Source organism: Malaclemys terrapin, chromosome 18 (genome assembly GCF_027887155.1).
Source record: "Malaclemys terrapin pileata isolate rMalTer1 chromosome 18, rMalTer1.hap1, whole genome shotgun sequence".
In the NCBI taxonomy this organism is placed as follows: Eukaryota; Metazoa; Chordata; order Testudines; family Emydidae; genus Malaclemys; species Malaclemys terrapin.
Window position 1 is genome coordinate 17,372,498 of NC_071522.1, and position 23,974 is coordinate 17,396,471.

A 23,974-nucleotide genomic window follows, 5' to 3' on the forward strand; every position below is an offset into this window, starting at 1 on the left:
AGGTAGAGGGTTTGGGGTATCTGAGGGGGAAATGGGGCAATATCTGAGGGGGAAATGGGGCAATATCTGTGGGGGGGGAAAGGGGGAGGTAGAGGGTTTGGGGGTATCTGAAGGATGGGATTACAGGGGGAAGAGGTGGGGTTATCTGTATGGGGAAGGGGGATTATCTGGGGGAAAAGGGGAGGTAAAGGGTTTGGGGGTATCTGGGGGGAAAGCAGAACAGTATCTGTGAGGGAAAAGGGGAGGTAGAGGGTTTGGGTGGTATCTGTGGGGGGATACAGGGGCAAGAGGTGGGGAGTCAAGTGGAGGGCATGGAGTACAGGGGCAGGGGGTTACCTTTGGGTATGGGGATGGTGTGTCTGGTGGGAAAGGTGTTTGTTAGATGTAGTAGGGGGCCTGATTTAACGGGCAGAGGTGCCTTGACCTGTGTTTAGGATAACGGGCAGCAGGGTGAGGGATATATGGTTAAGAGACTTGGAGAGGAGTGTTAGGTTAAGGGGAGGTGGGTGTGGATGAAAGGATACAGGATGTTACCTTTGTCTTCAAGAGACGTTATGGAGAACTGGGGTAATTTATAGTGGAAGGCCAGCTGTACGATTAGGCTAATGGGGGGATGGGTTGGGGTCAGGGTCAGGGCTTTGGAGTGGAGCCCGGAGCTGGAGCATGGAGCAGCGCCGGAGCAGTGGAGCTGCAGGTTTTTGCCTGGAGCTGCAGCGGAGCCGGAGCACAGCTCCAAAGCCCGGGTCAGGGTTAAGGCCATGGGCAGGTTACCTGTGTGATTAGATTGGCTGGGAATTGGCTATTTGTTAAACATTGATTAAGGAGAGAGCTGTTTGGTTTTGTAAAAATATATTGCCTATGGAAACCGTAAATACAATGAATGCACCTTGATCAGTAGAGTAAGGACTGGGAAAGCAGGTCACTTGTGACACAAGGGGAGAGAGGCTTGCTTAGGAGATGGGGGAGGATTGGTTACTCTATTGAGTATTAGGCCCTAGGGCAAGGAGAGTGTAATCCACCCAAATCAATATTTGTTTAATTTAAGAGGCTCCCTAGAAGATCGGCTCCACCCTAAGCAGTGTTTGCATACGTCAGTTACTTTTCACATAAAATCCTGTTGAAGTTGCAGTAGATGAAGGAGAGAGTCTGGTGGTGGGGATATGGCAAGTGGGACGTGGATGGGTTATATTGTAAAACAGACTGAATTTGAGACACTGTTTTTGAACATCTGGGACATTTTTTATGTTTCTGTCAAAAAAGGAAAAAAAAAACACTCAGAAAAACTGTTAGTGAATGCAGACAAGGGAGTTCTGCTCTGATAGATTCACACCTTGGGAAGCCCACTCTTGATGCTTTTGGAGTTGATTTGGGCTTGGGAGGAAGAAGCCATTTCTAACTGCCTTCTCGTGATAAAAGTCTATTCAGGTTGTCTGAATTATAAATAGATGGCTAGAGCAGTACTAGTGTAGATCCATTGTCTCTAATAGAGCTAAGCCATTGTGTGCCAGCTGAGGATCTTCTGTGTGGTGGAAGAACTTAGTCCACATTTATCCTTGATAATTTTATTGATTTCAGTGGAGTTACACTCGGAGTGAATTTGTCCTACCAATTTTAAGGGCCTTATTCTAGTTTCTTCAGTTCAACAGGAATTCAAGATCTCCAATAGATCTGAGTTGGTTCTTGTTGCTTCTAAGTTCTAGCCAGGGTGCTGGAACAATTTTTGTAGTGGGAGTGCTGCTGGTGGCAACCATGTATCTGGTGTTTGGTATTACCATTTCAAGCCAAGGGTTGTGGTAACACCCCTACCATCCCTAGTTCCAGCACCCTTTAATCTGATCTTGATGTTTCTAGGTTTAGGAAAATTCAGTCCAAATAAATTCTGGTAGGTGTTGCTCCATTGCATCTTTCTTCCCCCTTTTTTTTTTAAAGTAGGTATGGAAAATATGCAAATCCTTACAGCTATGCTTACAAAATGGTACCTGTTTCACTGGTAAAATTACCATCCAGTTTTGCAGGTATCTGTTTGATTGTCAAAGTCAGAACTTGAGTTGTTTGGCAATTTGCTTTCCTTCAGTTAAATCAAATTGTGAAGTCCTTGCTGCTCAATAATCTGCAAAAATCTCATTGCCAGCATGAATTTGAGGATTTGTCCCTGTCCCTGTTAGTGTTGTGGGGAGAATGGTTGTGGGGACCATACCATTTATGTAAAGGGGAATTACCACCAACTTCAGGAGCCTCCTTGAGTGCGGAATAGCACTTGAAGCACTCTTCATTCAGCAGGAAATAAGGAACTCCACTGGCTCTTGGGTCTAGATCCTGTGTCGTCCTATTTTCATGGAAACTCGTCTTATCTCCTTAAAAAAATGAAAAGTAATTGGAAATAATGGCCGTTTACCACGTATTGCCAAACCGTTCTGTGCAGTCACGTGGACACACGTGGGAATATATTAAAATTGCCTTCAGCACTGAGTGAAAATAATACCCGGGTTCTATGACCGTTTTGCCCTCTTGCGGTACCGATTTGGCAGGAGGGGCCTGATCCAAAGTTCACTGACGGGAATGAGAGTCGACTTAGTTCAATAAATATGACTTTGGTTCAGGCACTAGAGCAGCAGTTCTCCATTTTCATTGCACTGTGACCCCCTTATGACAACAAAAATTACTACACGACCCCAGGAGGAGGGACCAAGCCTGAGCCCGCCCAAGCCCCGGGCGGTGGGGAGCCAAAGCTGCCCAAGGACTTCTGCTCTAGTTGGGGGGCATGTAACCTTATCCTCACTGCCCAGGGCTAAAGCCCTCGGGCTTCGAACCTGGGTCCCAGCAAGTCTAACACCAGCCTTGGCAACCCCATTAAAATGGGGTTGCAACCCAGTTTGGGGGCCCGACGCACAGTTTGAGAACCCCTGCACTAGAGCATTTCAGGTAGGTGCCCAGAGGTTCTGTGCTTCCAAAAGCAAAAGAGGCTGATGCCGAGCAAGATTTATAAGCTAAGAGATCAGGCAGAGTATTAAGTGGTCCTTGGATTTGATTAATTCTATCAAGCAATAGCTATGTAATATTGCCCTTCAGACAGGCAACCTACATTGATTATGTTTCTGTCAGAAGCAGAAGGCTGTGAGCACTGTTTGACACCCACTACATTTTCGGCTTCTTGGGCAATATTCTATTGCCATATATCTTAACCCAGGGCACTATTTATAATGCAAACAGTGAGTTGTACCAAGAGGCACAAGTGCTGAGAAGCTGTGAAGATGACAAGGCAACCATAAAAGTGAAACTGAAGTTTGTGGAACCCTCAGATGTGCCTGGACTTGTTATTTCCAGTACTCATAACTTACTGATGGATCACACAAGATATTACCAGAAAAGCATATTTAAAAAGTTATGCAGGAGGACACCCTGTAAAACTTGTATTGTTAAAAATTTGGGCCAAAATTTTCAAACCTAGATGTCTCATGGTAGGCTACTTAATCCATGTTTTTAGGCAATCTGAATAAAAGTAGCCTGCTCTTTTTTCAGAGATCCTGAACACCCACAAATCCCACAGGCCACTTTTAGTTACGGTGTATTAGAACGGATGTAGGAAGTTAACTTTAGGAACCTAGATTTGAAAGTGTTGGGTCTGGTGTAACCAGAGAAGTCATCCTAGGATATAATTTTACATGTAGGGTTTGATTTGGTAAATGATCTTGTCACCTAAAATGGAGAAGTTAGATCTAAACATTGGAATTAACTAGGGTGAAGAAGATTTGTATTATCCCAGTGGTCAGCAGCCAAAATCTATTATGTTCTATGCCACCAATGCAGCATCTGTGCAGAGCAATTTGAGGTGAGAGGGGTTAGTGGACACCCAGATCACTTGCACCTATCTGTGGCAGAAAGGGGAGACTAATGATACCCCAACCTCCTCCCAGATGAGTTGTCACAGTGAAGGCGCACACCCCTGTGCTGCCTTGCTGGAGGGAGCCAGGGAATGGGGTAAGGGAGCTGTTTCCAAGCCCCTGGGATGCTTTGTGAACACTACAGAGCGGGCTGAAGCACTGCTCTGCCGTGACATTACCATACCTGTTTTTTTACCGCCCAGTGCAGGAAAGCATGTAAGCTCTTGCTTTATTTTAATCACCTGTTTAAGTCCTAGTGAAGTTGTTGGGACTTAAGCCTGTGCTTACAGTTAAGCATAGGCTGAAGGGCTCTCCTAAATCGTGGCCAAGGTGAGTGGCTCTGTGGAGGGTAATATATAAAATCACTTTAATGTAGCCCTTCAGCGGCATCTTGCACCTGCAGCTGTCAAAGTGCTTTGCAAACACAAATAAAGTTCGCCACATCCCTGTATTTCATGTTACAGATGGTGGGTAACTGAGGAATGGGGAGATTAAGGGACTTGCATAAGGTTGTATAGCAAGGCAGGGTCTTTTGGGGAGACAGAGCTTGGCTTTCATGACTCCCGTTTTGATGCTTTAATTGCAAGAACAACCCTCCTTTACCTTTGCTGGTTTCACTTTCTCATCCCCCTGCGTCATATCGTTTGCTTCCTTCTAAACCTGAAATCAAACTGCCAGTTAGGGTGACCAGATAGCAAGTGTGAAAAATCAGGACAGGGGGTGGGGGGTAATAGGTGCCTATATAAGAAAAAGCCCCAAATATCGGGACTGTCCCTATAAAATCGGAACATCTGGTCACCCTACCGCCAGTTTTGTTGTGAATCGTGATCTAAACTATTAATACATAATCCTTCTGATAAAGGACCTTCTAGTAAACATTATAGGTCTGTTTTCTTGTTTTTCATCCTCTATAGGTATGTTGTTGTGCAGCTGAGGCATTTCAGAGCCATAACATCTGTAGCTGAGCCCAAACATTGAAATCTAAAGCGCTATCAATGGTGGTTGCATTTTATTTCAAATATAAATATTCTCCTCGAGCATAAAATTGCTTTTTCAATTCCAGTGCTCACATTTAAACTTATAGGAGGAAATGGAGAGAGGACCTGTCTATTAAATATCCCCAATTAGTGGCATGGCAGCAAAACTGTAAGATATGGATTTATGGGGCCTTTTTGGTTTTTAAAAAAAGGGGTGTGTGTGTGTGTGTGCTTGTTTCATAATATCATCATCATCATCGTTGTTGTTTTTTCTGCAAAGCAATCTACAGAAGATGCAGATCTCACCATACAGTTCTACAAGAGCTCAGGAATCTGCAAACAAAATCTTAACAAATAAATATTTTGCAGTGTTTCCATGTGTCGGGTCCAGCTGATTCCCTCCTCCTTCCACCATTGCTTTTAAACCACAGGTTCCTTTTAAAAAAAAAATGCAAATCTATAATAATGAGCTACTGTTTCTAGAATGCATGGTATGGAATGTGGTAGAAATGCACAAATATTTCTTGCCCTTTTTCCAGGTTTAAAACCAAAGGCCTGATGCACCCTTTCACTACTCTATTGCATTGATGTAACTTAGTTAATTTTAGTGGAGTTACACGAAGGACAGTCGGGACCCAAACAACTGTTTGTTTAGGAAAATTAATGTTATTTTTTAATCTAAATAGTTTTCCTATTTGAAAATAGGCACAAATTTAGGGCTTGGTCCTGCAAACTCTTAGGCATATGCATAATTTTGCTCCCATCGTTAGTCGTTGACTTCAGTGGGGTGTGAGTGTAGTCACGCATGTACTTGAATGTTTGCAGGATAGGGGCCCTAATTTGTTTTGTATAAATGATTTTGTTGGGATGCAGGAATCCCTCTGGCAAATGGGAAAATAATTATTTCAACAACTTCTAACTTGAAATAAACCAACCTGCTTGTTTAGACTCTTTCCCTGGGTCATCCCCATGGTTTTATTCATCAGCTTCTTTACTGGAACCATCTAGTGGATGCATGCTGAAATCTGCGTCTGAGTTTTCTAAACCCTGGCACATTTCAGCGCAAGACTTTATTACTAGCCTTGGCAGAATTGGATTTTTAATTTCAACAGGTCGAGTCAATGTTTATTTTTATCAATTGCAGTTTTCACAGTTGCACAAAATTGAGTTTTAAACATATTTTTTTTCAATTTTTATCAATGTAAATTTTTGCGGTTGTAAGAAATTATTGTGGGGGAGAAGGCTCATGGAAATTAATTTAATGACCGTGGACATTGATATTCAAAAAATTAAAGCTTTGTAATGTTAAAACACACATTGTTGACATCCTATATCAAAATACACAACATAAATATCAGTATTTTTCTTTCTTTGCCTACCTGTAAATTTCAATTATCATCAATGGAAATATTTTTCCCTCGTTGTGTATGGTGAAATCCATTTCTACTGACATTTAGTGACAACAATCTTATCCTTCCAAGCTTATTTTTTACTAATAATAGTAATATTTATTAATATTAAGCACTACCATAGCCCCGTACAGGTCCAAAGAAGCTTTCATATTAATTAGTTGAGATTTATCTTTATAATTTGATTTTTCTGACTCGGGGCTCTGGGTTTTGTTTGAAAAGAGGAATTCTGCTTAGTGTTTGAAATGGTGATGGTGGCTAAGTGGGCCAGACACTGCATCTTGGGGAGAAAGATGACAGAGGAAATATACCGATCAGAACCAAGGCTTGAAATGGAGGGGAATGGTGGTGTGACCACATCGCTGTTCTCTATCAGTATTCATGCCTTTATGGATAGGGTTGTGTGATGAACTGTATTGGTTTTATGCTGTTCGAACATCAGCACAACTTTGAGCTGTTAAGACAACAAAACAGATTGACACAGGGCTTGAGTTAGTTAGAAGCAGTGGCATGATGCACTTGACTTTTAGATGCACTCATTTTATTTTCTTCCCTCTGACATCATATAGTTGCGTGTGCATATGTGTGTGAGGAAATATATATAATGTAGGCTATATTATATAGAACATATTGAATTAATTATAGGCAGTTACTAACCAGCCAAGGTTACATTCAGACTCTCTCGACAATAAGAGATTCTATATCACTCTAAAATATTTAGCTTCCTGAGATGCTAGTAGGAAGAGGAAAAGCACCATTTTTTTTTTCATTTTCTGACTCATCCAACTCTGCTCTCCATTCCTCTTTGCATCGCCCACCTTTTCCACCCCCAAAGCACACGCTGAACAGTCTGATTCATAAACATGCCCCCCCCCATCCTCTTCCCTCAGGAGAAATGCTGATGCACTAAAACATCTTGAGTGCCTGAAAATCTACGTCGATACTAAACTCTATTCCTCTAATCGGGCAACAGAAAATCCAGGTTTTGATTTCCTTTTCCACTTGATAATACCTGTCTTGGCTTATATTTTCAGAAAAAAATATTTGAGAAGAGGCTGACCTCAGAAAACTTAAACGCTCTCATTTCTGTCTCACTGCTGCAGCATTTTAAAATATTCTGTATGAATTAGGAAAGAAGTAATTAGTTGCATTATTGTAAATAGTCATTTGAGCATATAAGATCTGTGGGCATGTGGAGTTACTAATGTTAATTTTTCTTCTGCTGTTGGGCTTACGTCCCCATACTTACTTTAATTTACATTAGTTGCTCAGTGTTGCCCAATAAAACTGTACCTATTTTTTATGAAAATCTGCGTGTCTTGGGATCATCACACAGAGAGCTGTAAAAATATTTTTGATAAAATGCCAGACCATGTGGCACTTTCCAGGTCTTAGGTTACCTTCTAAACTTGGACTGGGTTTGCTGAGACCTTAGTGACTCTGAGCCAGTTTATGCACATCCCAACATTTATGGCTGTTTTGCTTTGAGAATTTGGTTTCCATTGTGGTTTGAAACCATTAGTTCCTGTAACTCTGAGTGGGGGGTTGGTAAATTTAGCCCGGGTTCAGCAAAGCACTTGGTACAGGCCATTTCTCAAAAGAATGTTTACACTTATCCTGGTGAAGTGAAATCAAACTTTAATAAACTTCAGCCTGTTGGATCTGAAATGCTGAGGGCTGTGTGCGTTAGGTACAATATGAGTGTTTTTCACCTTCAGATCTGTGGATCTGAGCCCACTTCTTCAGTTAGAGTTCTAGAATTAGAACTAGAATGAACTTACTTGCTGGGTCAGCTGTGATGATTGCAACTCCATCATAATTGGAGAGAGAAGTACGATCTAGCAGTTAAAGCACAGGGTGAGATGTCAAGAGATCAGCATTCTAATCCCAGCTCTACAACTGACCTGTTGGGTTGGCAAGTCATTTAGCTGTTCTGTCCCTCCGTTTCACCACTTTACAGGCGAGAGTGCCTCTCAGCACTCTGGTGATGGATTCATTCATTAATGTTTGCAAAGGCACTTTGCAATTATTAATGGAAGTGTCAAGCAAGTCAGTTACAAAGTACGAAATTCGCATACAACAATGTGATGATGTCATCTGCAGGTAAAAATGCTTATAGAAACAGAGTGTGGGGGATAACTGGATTATATTGCAATGGTCCACACAACTGCATTATTTGCATAGGTCATGTAAAGTATCCATAACAAAACAATAAATCTCCATGTAATGACCTGTGAGAGATTGTCTATTTTAATCTTGCACTTTGAGCCAATTGTTCAATACGTTTCTCGTCCACTTCTAGCAATTCTTACTCTGCTGTCTCCAAACTGTGTGCCCGCTTATTCTTAGTTTTATTAAAGATGGTTTGGTTTATTTTTTTTAATCACTTCGATTTGTACGGTTAGGTTTTAGGCAAGTGAGTTGTGTTTCTAGTGTCTTTCCCAAAAGTTCTCTCTAGAACTTGTTTAAAAAATACCAATGAATTTTGGAGGGAAATTTATAGAATGTAAATTGTCATTAAAAATTTCCCACAAAAATGGTTAGGTTTTTCAGTGCAAAACTGAAGGTTTTTGAAAACCATTTTTGGTTTTAAAAATATTGTTTTTTCCACCCCAAAACTAAAAAAAAATTCATAAAAATCCATTTTTTTCCCCCTGCAAAAAGAAATTTAATTTCCATTAAAATTACTCCTCCATATGTGGTAACTGCTAGTGAGCTTTCTTCAGCAAGATCTGTGTCTGATAGAGGTGGGCTTGAACCAAAAATCTACTGTCTGAACACCCCCAACTTTAGGGACATTTGTATCGGAGTCAGAAATGTATGGCGCCAGCACATCCCTGTTAGCTAGTTCCATCCTTTTGAAGTGATTGGGCCACTTGACTGTGCCTTAATATACAATCTGAAAAGACACAAATATCCTAGGGAGGCAGAGGGTGGGTGTGGGAGCTGTTATGTCAGGTGACTCTTTGTAAACCTCTGTACGTATAAACCTTGGCCTGATATTGCAATGGGGCTGTACACTGATCGGAGTCCCTTTGCAGGATCAGGGCCTTGTTCACTACACTCAGAATTCCTATGAGGATCCTGATAGGAGGGAAGAATTGTCCAGCTCGACTCGAATCTCGACAGCCACACAGCTTTAAGAAGCTGCAAACCACATATGTGCTCCAGAATTTTATGCAGGCAAGATTGTGCTGGACCGTAGTCTGAAGCTATGTTAGCAAGCAGAATTGTTAGGGGGAGGAAATGCTGCAAAAATGGTTCTAGCCTGGGTATAAAAAATTGCTGGGCTTGTATAACAAGTCACTGGTATAAATGGCATAAGTGATCTGGCATTGAAATACTGTTTATGGATACATACAACGTGTACTTGTATGTTTGGCTGCACCTGTTATCCACAAGCGCTGTATAACTTTCCAAACAACTGTTGGTTTTTTTTCCCCCTTTGCTGCACTGCTGTCTAATGATGGGAGCTGAACTGAACATCTACAAATTTCATAAGACAAGCCTGTAGCATCCATTTGACTTTGTAAGCCATCAGACTTTTTCCTGTGTTTTATGTTATAGCCATAACACAAAGATGCTTTCGCTTATTAGGTTCTAACAATAGGATATTGGATAACCCTGGTTATAAAGTAGACCTCTGGGAGAAGGCAACTTTTTCCCCACAGCCAACGAGAACAAATAGAATTCAGTCGGGGTTAACCCTTGTCATCGCTTAGAAATGTTCTTCAGGCTCTGAAATTCTAAGCAGGATCCTTTTTATTGTCAACTGGCTGCTGTTTTGGGCCTTTTATAGCACATCCACCATTCCAGAAACACCAATACGAAAGATGCGTTAACAAGACGGGGTTCATTCAAATGCCCGAGTGTGGGAATGATTGATTTGTTGATGGGTGAAGGGTGTATTACCTGGAAAACTTGTGTATTGCTTGCTCTGACAGACCATTTTTGAGGAAGCCCTTTTTCAAATTTTGGCACCACATCTGCTCTGGGGATCAGGCCTCAGGATATGATTTTTTTCTTTTTTTCCAGCATACTGAGCGCTCACAGCTCCATTTGAAGTCAGCGAGATCTGGAGGAGCAGATCTCAGCATCTCTGGAAAAAACAGCTCTCTAAAATATCTTCAAAATAGGTTGACAATAGTGAGGAGGAGGATGGTGAGGAAAGATTTAAGAGTTGTATCTAAAGCACACCCCAGAAAAAAGGACCTTTCTTGAAAAGAACAGGAGTACTTGTGGCACCTTAGAGACTAACAAATTTATTAGAGCATAAGCTTTCGTGGACTACAGCCCACTTCTTCGGATGCATATAGAATGGAACATATATTGAGGAGATATATATACACACATACAGAGAGCATAAACAGGTGGGAGTTGTCTTACCAACTCTGAGAGGCCAATTAATTAAGAGAAAAAAAACTTTTGAAGTGATAATCAAGCTAGCCGAGTACAGACAGTTTGATAAGAAGTGTGAGAATACTTACAAGGGGAGATGGATTCAATGTTTGTAATGGCTCAGCCATTCCCAGTCCTTATTCAAACCGGAGTTGATTGTGTCTAGTTTGCATATCAATTCTAGCTCAGCAGTCTCTCGTTGGAGTCTGTTTTTGAAGTTTTTCTGTTGTAATATAGCCACCCGCAGGTCTGTCACTGAATGACCAGACAGGTTAAAGTATTCTCCCACTGGTTTTTGAGTATTTTGATTCCTGATGTCAGATTTGTGTCCATTAATTCTTTTGCGTAGAGACTGTCCGGTTTGGCCAATGTACATGGCAGAGGGGCATTGCTGGCACATGATGGCATATATCACATTGGTAGATGTGCAGGTGAACGAGCCCCTGATGGTATGGGTGATGTGATTAGGTCCTATGATGATGTCACTTGAATAGATATGTGGACAGAGTTGGCATCGGGGTTTGTTACAAGGATAGGTTCCTGGGACCTTTCTTGGTGCTTTCTGAGGAGGACACTGTTGGGATTCAGTGCTAATATTGCTATGTCAAAAAACTAGTGTGTTAAACCGCCTGCTATCCCCTCTGAGAAAATGCATCTACACGGTCCTCTTGTGATTTTAGGAAATGTAGTGAATTGCTGAGCCGAACTTTCAGAATAACTTCTTCCCCATTTAGGCATCAAAATAACTGGCCGGATTTTTAAAGAGTCTCAGCTTCTTGAGCGCTGAGCTCTCTTGCAAATCTGGCCCATAGTGCTTATGACGTTGAGATTGACAGTCGTATCAAAGGCCTGCCTGATGTGGTTATAGTGCTGCTCTGGCAGAGCCATGAGGGGGAAAGACTGTCTCTCTCATTCTTGACCTGCAACAGCTGTTAATCCAGGTGACTTTTCCCTGCAGATGGGTTTCCAGTAGGGACTGAATAGAGAGCACTAAGAGATTACTAGAAGTGCTGGTCTAGATCTCTAAGAAGTACCACACACACACACACACACACACACACACACACACACACACACACACACACACACAGCATGATTGTTCAGCACACTGAACACAGTTATGGGAGCTGGCCCAGAAGGTCTAATGTAGGTGTCCGTTTCCTGCACATCCGTAGTAGTGTATTTAATTAGCAAGTGGGAATGCATGGCACTCATGTCCTCACTCCAGTCTAAGGCTTTGAAGTTCACAGCTGACTGGCTGCAGCTGAACTTCTTTACAAGTTCTATGGTGTGAATAGACTCTCAGATGTTGTCTCTGGGGATTCCCACACCTCCCTCTCTTTCCGATGTGTAGACACTTGGAGGAGGAGGATATAGTATTCTGAGGACATCCCCTCCAGATTCTTGACCAGGTATCTGAAAAGAGATTTCCTCCACTGAACCAAGACTATGTGGGGATGGATCTTAAAGGCTGAAACTTTCAATACAGTTTAAGGCATTTGGATGCTCAATTCCCATTAAAATTATTCCCCTGGGGGCCTTTGAAAATCTTGGTTCAGGAAGGGGTCGTGTACCTGGGGAAATTTACTGGTATATGAAATTTCCAGTATAAATTGGACCCGTATAACTCCACATGTGGACACTCTTATTCTTGACGTTTCCCCATGTAAATGAGTCCTAAAATGGGCACCCATGTTCTATAGATGTGCTCAAGGGAGCTCACAGGGAGCGGGAGCTACAGCACACAACTATGGAGTCTCAATATCTTGTTTTTAAGGTGCTATGGGTAGAAATGGGGTCCAGCAGACCGTCGGCATCTCACCATTGACTTCGCAAATGCCGTTTGGTAGGGGCATGCAGGTATCTTTTAAACATTGGTACTCAAAGTTATTATTTGTTGTTTGTATTGTGGTAGTGCTTATAAGGCCAGGGTCCCATTGTGCTAGGTGCTGTACAAACACAGAACAAAAAGATGGTTCCCTCCCCAAAGAGTTTATAATCATACTTTTATTTTAATTATATTTGTTGTTAATGCGTTTGTGTAACTCCCCCCCCTCCCCCCCCCAGCATGGTGCACTGGAAACTGACTGGCACATGGCACTTGCTCTAATTGTAATAGGAGAAGGAGAGTGATTGATATGAGAGTGCTGTTTTCTAGGACAGTTTGTCTGATGTGGTTTATTTTAATAACTAGTTAGCAAAGCCTGTCCCAGGGAGAGAGGCAGTTGGAAGGGGCGGGACAAAGCTTGTGAGTTGACTAATTTGCTGGATTGACTTTACAGTTTTCTCAGAGCTGCAGGTGATAGAGTTGCCAGCTGTCGGGATATTATTGAGAATCACGATTACAGGTTGGAGTTTTTAAAGCTCCCCATGATTGTCTGGAAAAAGCTGTTTTTTTTCATTGCTTTTTGCCCTTATAACAGGCCGCCACTTCCCTTTGGGTCTCCAAGTGGGATCGAAGCCAGGCTGCCCTCTGTAAACCTGGCTGCCCTTATTCAACCTGTGTGCGCAAGCAGGAGAAAGTGACGAGGCAGGGGAGGCTGTTAGGATGGAGGAATGAGGCAGGGATGAGGGGGAGAATGCAAAGGACTTTGAATCAGGGCAGGATGGGAAAACTTTGAGGGGAAAGCGCAGGTGGCTGCAGTTGGGCAGGAGACCGTGGGGAAGCCTGGAAGGACGTTGGGGCAGGACAGGGTGGGAGATTGTCAGGAGGGTGTAAACAGGGGAGGACCTGGGAGCGTGAGGAGGGAGACGGGGCACGGGATGGAGCGTGATAGGAGGGCAGCTTCGCGCCCCCTCCCCAGAGATTAGGGGAAGGAAGGTGCAAAACTCCTATGAGCAATTGGCAGCTGGGGTGGGGTGGGGAGGGCTGCATTGTTGAGTGTGCATGGAAGATTGAATTTTCAGTATGAAGTGATTGCACACAAATTGGGGCTGGGGGCAAGATAACTAAAGGCACAAAAACCCCGGTGACAGACCAATACTCCTTCCCCCCCCCCATTTATTATTGTTCACGTGGTTTTTGTTCTTGCTGTTCTGACTCATGGTTTTTTTTTTTTTTTTTTTAATTCTTAATGTTGCTAGTCCTGGGAGTGAGATCCGTAACAGTGACCTCCTTTAAAAAAAAAAAAAAAGGGGGGGGGGAACACACAAAATATGTTGCAACTAATTACCGACTGCTCCAATAATCACTTTATAAAACGAGTAGCAAAGGTATAATTTGCAAGTCCAGAACGAGAGCTGAAAAGCTGTAAAGAGAAATGTGGTTACTTGAGTATTTCCATGACGTGTGCCTCTGTGTGTGTGAGAAACGCTCCTCAGTCCTGGTTTAATCCTGTTGATTTAACCATTTAAAGGAATGCTGCAAAGACCCAATCTTTTCCCATGCTGTGAAAAATCCATCCAGTTTTCTTTAATGCTGCCTTCCCAGACTTGTTAACACCCATGCAGTAGCCAGTGTCCATTGGCAGAAAGCTATTACATGCATATGATTTCAAGGCCAATCTTAGGGCTGTTTATAAGATGTGGTTAATACTTTGATAAGTATCATGGTAATCCAGCTAGGGGAATGTAGTCAATAAATTGGCTTTTTATTAATAATTCTTATTAAGGGGCAGACTTTGAACTCTTTACTCACTTGAATAGTCCGTCCCATTGCAGTTATCAGGACTGTTCATGTGATTCAGACACATCAATGAAGTCAGTGTTGTTGAACAGTGTGACGAAGGGGTTAAAAATCTGTCACTAATCTAACATTTTACCTATGAAGAAAATTATTTTCTCTGCTGAAGTAAGCTCGCCTTGTGCTGGCTTTTAGTAGGCTATCAGCCTCTTGTCCTAAGTTAGTGTCGGTTAACTTTCACGGTATAAAGAGACTGGGGGTGGAAACCAACATGAAAATTCCTAGAAATTGTCATCTTTACTTTGCTGTCATTTTCAGACTTTTGGGCCAAATCTGCTGCTGATGTAACCAGGTGCATCTCCAATAACGTCAGCAAACTGGCTAGATAGCAATGACCTGACATTAACGGAGCTGGGTCCCCCTTATGGCAGTGGTAAAACTGGCTCTTTCTGCCATTGATTACTCTTGGTGGAAGAGTCCATGAACTGGGGAATGCAGTATCAGACTGGTCAAAACTGAGATGTAAAACTGAGGTCTTGGCCACTGTTACACTTTTTGCCAAGAGTTGGAGTTATAAACCCAGTCAGTGTCTTAGCCAGATTCTAACTTAGATAACTGCGTTCTGCCAACGTACAATTCCCCTACTCCCTGAAGTTTAAATGATACTATTCTTCTTTTTATCATTGTTTATATTGCTACATGTCATTAACAGCATCCACGTTCCACCCCAGTGGTAGCTACGTTGCCATAGCAGATGAAACCATTTGTGAGTTCCTCTAATATATTAAAAATTATAAAGCAGTTTGGTATTCAAATAAAAGGACCTAATTAAATGTAAATTTACTTTCTTGCAAGAACAAGAAGAACTGTGCTAAATCACGGATTTGCAATGACAGGGGCTGGAAGTGAGAAGAAACTGGAAAGGAATAGAATGGATAAAAGCACGGAAAGTTCCTTGCATGTTTCTCAGTGGAGAATGCCTAGTGGAGTGTCGGAGCTTGAAGTGCACTCTCGTGCTCTGTGTTTTAGCCATTGTTATATTTTGACTGTTATATACTCTGTGCTGAAGGTGTGATTTTTATAGGAGGAAATCCTCTTCTTGCTCTCACTATGTCCATGGTGTCCCTTGGTTCCTGTCCCTGACATTAGCCTGCTTGTATTTTTGAATCTGGTGTTTCCTGGTGTTTTCAGTGATTACATATTTTTAGTCCATTCTAATCATGGGGTTGGTGGGGAGGGAATATAATAATTTTTAAGGAACGAACCTATTATTTTAACCTTTCAGCTTTGTGGGGACACTTGAAAAGTTTGATTTCCATGGTAAATGTAAAAGAAAATGAGATTAGGAAAACGTATTTGTGGTTCTAAGTGCTAGAGAGTTAACCCCTTCTCTGAAGTGGGGCTTTTCAGGGACATTCAGAAAATTTTGCTGATTAGCACAGGATGGGTAGCCAGGACAACTGAGTTCCAATATTGCTACACCACTGACTTGCTACAGTAGCCTTGGACAAGTCACTTAACATATTAATAAAGGGGCAGCAATTTAATTAGTTTAATTAGGTTTAATTAGTTAATGCTATATGAGTGCTAAGCATCACTGACTAGGATGAGCTCTCTCTTTAAATGGTTGCCAGGTTGTCTGCACTGCCCTTCAGGGCTGAAGAGGTGTATACAGAGGTTTGAGGTTTTTACATGATGGCCTCTGTTTGATCAGAAACTACTACATAATCACTGGCTGGGAAGTCCGAATGCTCTTTTTCAGGCATGTGAAAATACATCTGAGTGAATGACATGGGTTCTAGCACTGTGGAATATGCCGGGTAGCTGCATGGGCTGTGACTTAATAGTTACGTTGCTTTGAAACTCTGTTTGGTAGCGGGAGAGTGTGGAACGTCTTGTTCCAAGAAGTGCAGTTATGCTGGAAAATTGCATTTGGCCTCTGACCTCTGGACTGGGCAATTCATACAAGCTCCATGGTGGTCAAGGTGTAGGGTATCCAGTGTAGTTGGGCATTTGCAAAGAAAGGGATTTTGTCCTTTCGGGGCACTGTGTAAGGTGCCACTGTTCAGGCAAGTGGAGGATGAATTTTGGACAAGTGATGAGAGAGTTACAAGCTACTGGCATCTAGTACTGAGGAATTAATTTGACCACCCTACACTGGGGACAGCTTGTTGTGACATGACACGCAGATGGTATAGTGGCAGGTGCAATATACCTTTGCCTCCATCCCCACTTTATTTTCAAGAGCTCAGAGGATTTTACCAGCACAACTTCCATTAACTTTAGCGGGCTAAGCTGCTAACTTCTCATGTCACTTTGAAAATTTGGTAGGGATGACGTTTAGGTTCAAGTGTGTTATTCTTCTGGGTTCCTTGTTTTTTGAGCAGGGTTGTGGAATAAGCTGGCGCTGTGGCTTTGCAACCCATCCGCCCCTTCTTTAGTTTCACTTCTTTGTGAAAACAAATAAATTCCTAAACTTTCTATAATACACAGTCCTGTTTCCTTCTCCCTCAAGCACGAGGGGACACCCAGCTACATGACACCTGAATGGGGAATACGTAAAGCAGAAGAGAAAATTATATCTAAATACAGGATCTTTATTTGCATTAATTGCAAAGCAGCTTTACCATCTCACATAAACAAGGTGTGCCCTGTAGAAAAAGGCTTGTAAAGTCAAATTCTTCTTCAGCTGGTGTTAATTTAACGCTGTGTTGCAGAACAGCAGAGAGTCCCATTAATGCAGAAGCTGCCGGACTCTCCTTTTAAATGCAGCTGTTGGAAATGCTGCTGGCAGTTGCATCATTTTTCGTTGAGCATCAGCAAAGCCTATAAAGTTCATGTCTGCCAGCTAAGCAGCTAGACCCTAGACCTTGGTTTAAAATCAAATATCAGCTGTCACAAGGTGACATGGCCGAGGCATGTAACTGCAGAACGCGCATGTGCACTCCTGCATGCACCGTTCCCACAGCTGTGAAAACAATTGCCTCTAACGTCTTTCTGTACTATGCGTGATCCAAATCATCTGGCGTGGACACTAATTCTGCTTGCTTTGCCAATGGAGCGGTGCTAGTGTAACCAGCTTATTTGCTTGTTTCAGTTTCCGTGTTGGCCTACTGTTCCTTCTCGTGCATCGGCTTATAATGTAACCTCATTTGCTGGTATTCTGTATGGACATTGTTCTCTGCTGCTGTGGGCCAGCCGTAGTCTACTGACATATTTTCATAAATGCGACAAATTAATAAGCCTGTATCTGTCTTGGTCTTTTATTATTTGTTTGTTCATTATTGAAACTTTAGAAATTGTCCTCTGTCAAAAGTCTAGCTATGCCCTGGAAGTTCACCTAGCCAACTAATTCAGTGCACATGAGCTTCATTTGCAGTTGTGCAGTCTCTGCATTCAGACTAAACAAAGGAACAGCATAAGATGATCTTATCCTTAAAATCAAGGGCCCTTACTGTGCAAAGCATTAAGCATCCTCGGCTTCCAAAGACATCAATGGAAGGCACTTACACTCTCCACAGGAAGTGCTCGGCACCTTGCAAGGCTGGCTGGATCCTAGCAATGTGGTGCTTTGCCTGCCTTTGGTGCCTAGTCCATGTGCAGAGTCTGCTACAGCTTTCAAGTTAGGGAACCTGGGTTCTTGAGATTAGGCAGTGATCTGCCTAATGCTGATCCAGTTTCATTTGGTTTCAGTTCCTGCAGACAATGACCCAGCGTCACAATATGTGTGTAACCAAGTAATTGTTGAGTCCTGGTTTAAATTCTGGTTCTGGGGAGCAGACCCTTTCCTACTTTGTGATTAGATGAATTGGAGTAGACTTATTTTCTTGTGCTTTGTTACCAAACTTATAGCAGTGAATAAAAATTGAGGTTGGACACCTTTCTCCCCACACTTTCCCCCACCTCCGTACAATTTTTTGCCAGTTAAGGTGTTAGGTTTTTGTCATTTGTCATTTAGGCAGTGCTTCCCACTCATATGAATAATAAAATGTGTTTTATACACACGTATTCGTCAGTTGAGAAGCGTATGATGAATGTGCATTAATATAATATCTCTGTGCATTGCAAGGATACCATATACGTTGTCTCATTTCTGTTCCCGCAGCCAAGGCCTAGGAATGTGTGAGAGCCTTCATATCGCTCCAACACAAAGGGAAATCTGGCTGATTTGTAAGAGTAAGCTGTAGAGTAAGCTTGTGGATGTGAGTTCCAGTGTCCAGGAGCTTCAGGCCCTTCAAATTCTGCCCCACCGTAGAACGAAACTGCAGTGTCTCTGCTGTTGAGCTGGGAGGTAAGATTTGCGCCTTAGAAAGGTGGCGGAAATCGAGGAGATATGCAACTTACTGGAGTCTCTTGGATGCCTAAACTGGTCGCTCCTTTCTAACCAAGGTTATGTCTTTATTTGCCTATGCATTTGTGCTGGCCATGGACAAGTTCTCTCCAATGGTAAATGAAAATGGCTAGTTTGCAAGCTCCAGGGAAAGAGCAAACCGTCGTTTTGAATGTATGATTCTGTTGCGGAGATGTAAGGCAGGCAGTGAAGCCGACCACCCAGGCTAGTAGAGAGAGGTGCAGATGGATGAATTGGACAGAGAAGGAAAATAGCCATTAGATCGTTTCAGCAAGCCTGAGTTTTCAGGAGGGTGGATATTGATGCAAATCTGGGCAGCCTCAGATGTGAGCCCATTTCTCTTGATTTTGGAAACTGGCCTGTTTGCAGTGGCCATTGTTATAATTAGCTGGGGAAAATGCAAATATGCCCTCATATTCCTTTGTTCACCTTCAGGAGGTGAAAACAAACCAATCCAACACGGAGCAACTTAATCTGAAGATTAATTGGTAGCAACAGTTACACTGTCTCGGTCAGAATCCTGGTCCACATGTAAAACTAAACTGAAAAGTGCGGTGTTGGCTAATCTTGTCACGTCACTTTCCAACTAGATCGCCTGCTGTAAAACAGTGTGGGGGAAAAACACCTATCAGCAGTAGTCTCTGGTGGAAGGGAGAGCCCACTGTTTTGATAAGTACTTACAAATTGCCTAGCAGACTTTACATGTCTGTCCAGTTTTGTTTTTTGTGTTTTTTTTTTTTTTGTTCCATTTTGTAACCTCCAAGTCAACAAAGGGTCTAAAATAAGGAAAATGTGGTGAGTGAGTGGAAAAATGAAAACAACCCAGCTGTGCCGCGTATCGGACAGGAAACCTGCAGAGCACTTATAAAGTTGCAATGTCAATGTTGAAATGAAACATTTGCTACTGCTCATGAATCTGATTTATTAAAAAAAAAACTCTTTGAGGGCAAAATGGAGCTCTTAAGTTTCTGGGGATTTTTTGTTTGCTAAGGTGTGTGAAAGGGGTATTTTGGTTTCTAAGGTTTTTTTAAATGATTGATTCAGTCTCCTTGTATTTTTCTCTTGCGTTAACATTCCCAAGGGTGAGGTTTTGTAGCTACTGATGATATCGGTGTAAAGTTGAGTGAGCACCATTAACTTTTCCATGAAGAATGAAGGGGGGAGAGGGAAGGAATCCCTGTCTTGTTCTTTGGGCTTTAAGTATCTAAAAGAGTATCTAGTATCTAAAAGATCTAACCTATGGACTGGGTCAGGCATAGGGTAGTGTTGAACTCATGACGACCTCTGTTACACTAGAACCATGGGGCTTTGGCTGAAAACTGCCTAATTAGTTTTTCTGTAGAATTGGCAACTGGCTTTTCTCTCCAGATCCCTCTCTTTTCCCCCTTGGATCATAGAATTTTCCCCCCCTCCAGGTGTTCATGTGTCCTTTGTTTTGTGCACCTGCCTGTCTAGGGATAGTGGGGGTATCCTGTTTAGAATCCGCTTGGTTTGGACAGGAGATCAGAGGGGTTATATTTTTCTCAAGTTCAAGGTTTTCCACTAGAAGTTTTGGAGGCCACTGGCTTTCGATTTTATCTAAAGGTCAATATAGGCTCCCCCCTGCCGAGCTCTGTCCTTTTACTAGCGTCTAAGGTGAATGTGAGCAATTTTAGCCTTTTGTAGGTAGGATTTAAAGTACCGTGGGCATCACTTTGAAAGTACTGTGCACGGTCAGGACTGGATAATCTTAGCACCAATAATATTTACAGTTACTCTTGTTAAATCTCCTGCCCCAGTATGTGATCCAGTAGCCACCTGGTGTCAAGAAGGAATCCCTACCCCCTAATGTTGCAAAGTGACCTAGGTGCATTATCATTTGTGTTTGCCTTTCTCTGAAGCATTGGACATTGGCAGCCATTGAGAGTGACACTGGACTAGATGGTGCTAAAGTATAATTTATTATTCAAATCCTATGTGCCTACTGGTAGTTGGGTGCACCTTACAACATTACTCTGGCCATCAGTGCAACTCCACTGGTGATTGCTAGCGCAGATAAGGTCCCCAACATTTAACTACACTGTGGTCTAGATCTCTCCTGAGCATTTAGATAACACTATCGCTACCACCAGATGATGGGAACAGTGGTGAGAAGTTTAGGGGGGGGGGAGGGCAAATATAGACACAATAAACTAGTGTTTCACCAATATAAAAATTTCTTGCCACAAGAGCGAAAAGTTTATTAAGTATAGATAGATGATTCCCAGAGAATTAATCCATTAAAAGTATTTCACTCCCCCTGCCCCCCTTTCCTTCCCAGGCACTCCAGCAGAACAGATCTTTTGTACGCCACAGACATTTTTTTCATCTGATATAATCTAAACCAAGTGCTCTGTATATTTCATTTTCCATGAAAATCCATCCAAGAAGGTTGCTGAAAATAGACTATGTTCTGAGAACAGATACCAGAAAAAGCAAGCATATGTGTGCGGGGAGGGAGGTCAGTTGAGGGGAGAGTTCTTCTTTATAATTGAACTGAAATTTTTAGTGAACTTAAAACAAGCACATCAACTCCCATGGAGGTCAGGATTGGACTGTGCCTAGTGTTGAGGGTTAGGGCGGACATGTTTTATAAAACTAATTTTGTTTATCAGCAGATGGGGATCAGCTAGAGTTGAGAACAGTCAAGTTTCAAATTTCACAATCTTAAACTGACGGGGGAACAAAAGTTTCCTTCTCCCCTTCAAATAGATAGAGATTCTCATGAAACAAATAAACCCAGGACACACGCAACCCTGTTTGAAAAGCCAGTGTCTGAGTGGAATCTACTTGGTCTTAAATGAAAATTATGAAATTTTAAAATGACAATATTTAAAGATCATCTTTTCCATTATCAGACCAGTTCTGGGCTCTGTTTCCTTTGCACCATTTAATGACCTTCCTGGCTCCTAAAACCATTCCTTTCACTGTTTCACATGATTTAACAACAATCCTAATCTGTAAGAGGAAAAATGCTGAGTCCTGATCTTGGCAGGTGAAGGAGAGAGAAACGCATTCAAGCTGTTTGGGCTTCAACATTTACGCACATTTAACTGTCAGCAGTTGAGAGTCCCAGTAAAGTCAACAGGACGTCATAGAAAGCAAGTCAGTGTTGCTACTCGTGTGAGTAGGTGGTTGCAAGATCAATTTGAATTGTTTTCTTAAAATATATTTTTTTAATTAAACACTTCCTGGGCAGTGCTGTGAACCCCTACCCAACTGCATTGTGTTGAGTCCATGTGAGCCAGTGAAATTGACCAGATTAATTTTGTGTCCAAGCTCTGTAAAATGCAAAAAGTCAACAAACAAACATGGAAAAGCAAATTAGGTGTTTTAAAGTAGTTTTAATGCCATGAGTGGGTGTTAGTAACACAGGTAAAGATTACGTGTGTAGGATTTTTATCTTAATAGCCATTTTAATGGGATTCTTTAAAACATTTTTTGCAGACCTCACTAAAGCAAAGTGTGATGGTTGGTCTTTGTAACTGTCTGCCAGCACAAGTAGCTTACTCTGATAAGATCTGGCAGTGTTCAGAACAGGTGCTGAAACTGTGTCCTGCTCACCCCTGCAGGATTATCTTCTTGTGGCATGAGCTGTGTTTTGCATTTTCCTTGCCAGGTTTAACACAAAAGTGCATTATATGAGCATGTTGGAAAATTAACCCTTTCTTTCTAGAAGACTAGCGAGCAGCTCAAGTTGTGAAGACTGGGATCATTGAGGAGGAAAACTTCACATCTGCATACTGCAGCTTTGTTCCTCTATGATAGTACTTAGCATTTCTACACTACAGTCCCTTTATTGCAAGGTTTTACCATCTCTCTGTGAAGTTCTGTATTACCCCCATTTTACACGGGGTAAACAGAGGCAAAGGGTTGGGTGATTAACACAAGGTCACACAGCAAGTTAGTGGCATAATTAGAAATGCTACCTAGGAGTCCTGGCTCCCAATCCCCCACTTTATCACTAGGCACTGCCTCCTGTAAAGTGTGATCTTTACACATTAGAGAATTACAATGAGATACTGACTTTGTGCTTAGAAAATCCAGTGATAAATTCAGCGGGGTAGCCACCGACAACAAATGAGGTTTCGGCTCCATTTTGCTGGAAAGCACTGCTAGTGCACAGATGCATTCATGTTAGTCATTTGCCACTGCCTCTGGAGGTGCTCCAGGTAATTGTCTATGGAATGGAGCTCCACAGAGACAAGCACAGGATGTTCAAAGGTGTAAACAGGACCGATATTCTGTGATCACTGATGACTGAGTAACTTTTCTTGGAGTTGACTTTTTTTTTTTTTTTAAATAGAAACCTGTTAAGGTATTTAATTTTCCAGATGTTCTGCTGTGGCCCAAGCCTGCACCCGCTTTTCCAAGTTACCCTGTCCTACTAGATTTATTTAAGATCTGTACATTGTACATCCTTGGGAAGGCATGGGGGGGGGGCACATGGCCCCAGCTGCAGCCCCCACTGCGGGGCAGGGGCTGCACGGTCCTTGGTTCCAGCCATCGTTGCAGGGCAGCAGCACACAGTTTCACCTCCAGCTCGGCTTCAGCCCCTGACAGCTAAAGCCGAAGAAGTCACTGAGGTCCAGTAAAGTCATGAAATCCGTGATTGCCGTGACCTCCGTGGCTAAATCGTAGCCTTATTGATAGGTTGTTTATGGAAATCCTTAAGCAGAGCAACACAGATTGTAATGAAGTGCGCTTTGAAGAGGATGGATTCTGGATGCCTGTAATATTGAAAAAGGAGTTGGAAGATCCTACATCATAGAAGAAGGTGGAAAGTGTGTGGACCAAGAAATCGGGAATAAAATTAAAATAGATGTGATTGATACAGCTCTAGACAGCATGTTCGAAGAGGAGGAGCAGAGATCTACCCCAAAGAGGTTGTCTTACATATCATCTTCATCACCCATCAGGAGTTCAGTGACAGCAGCTAGCAAAGAAGAGGGATCAAGAGGTGATGGAAGGGAACAACACAAATGGCAGCAGCAAAAGGAGTAGCAGCTCCTTAAACACTCTGGCAAACAGGCCAACATCATTGGCTCAAGGATCCAAAACCAGATTGACTGCGTTTTCCTGGAAGACAAGTTCTACCATCTGCAGCAGTCAGAATGGAGGACAGTCCTTTATAAACCAACAATTGACTAGTCAGAGCATGACCAACAGATCCAGAAGACACTTTTATCTTTAACGACAAACACACAGACTACAGCGCAGCACACGTCCTAGTGGGCTGGGAGGAGCTATTTATCTCCATTGCTACAGAGAACCAGGTTTTTGATCCACAACGCCAAAGAAATCAACCCTGAGGAGAC

General features: G+C 42.4%; 1 protein-coding gene across 3 annotated transcripts in view; it reads left to right on the forward strand.

Annotated features, from left to right (window-relative positions):
- Window positions 1-23,974, forward strand: part of ATP2A3 (ATPase sarcoplasmic/endoplasmic reticulum Ca2+ transporting 3) — a 140,391-nt gene that overhangs the window by 934 nt on the left and 115,483 nt on the right. The window lies entirely within an intron of this gene.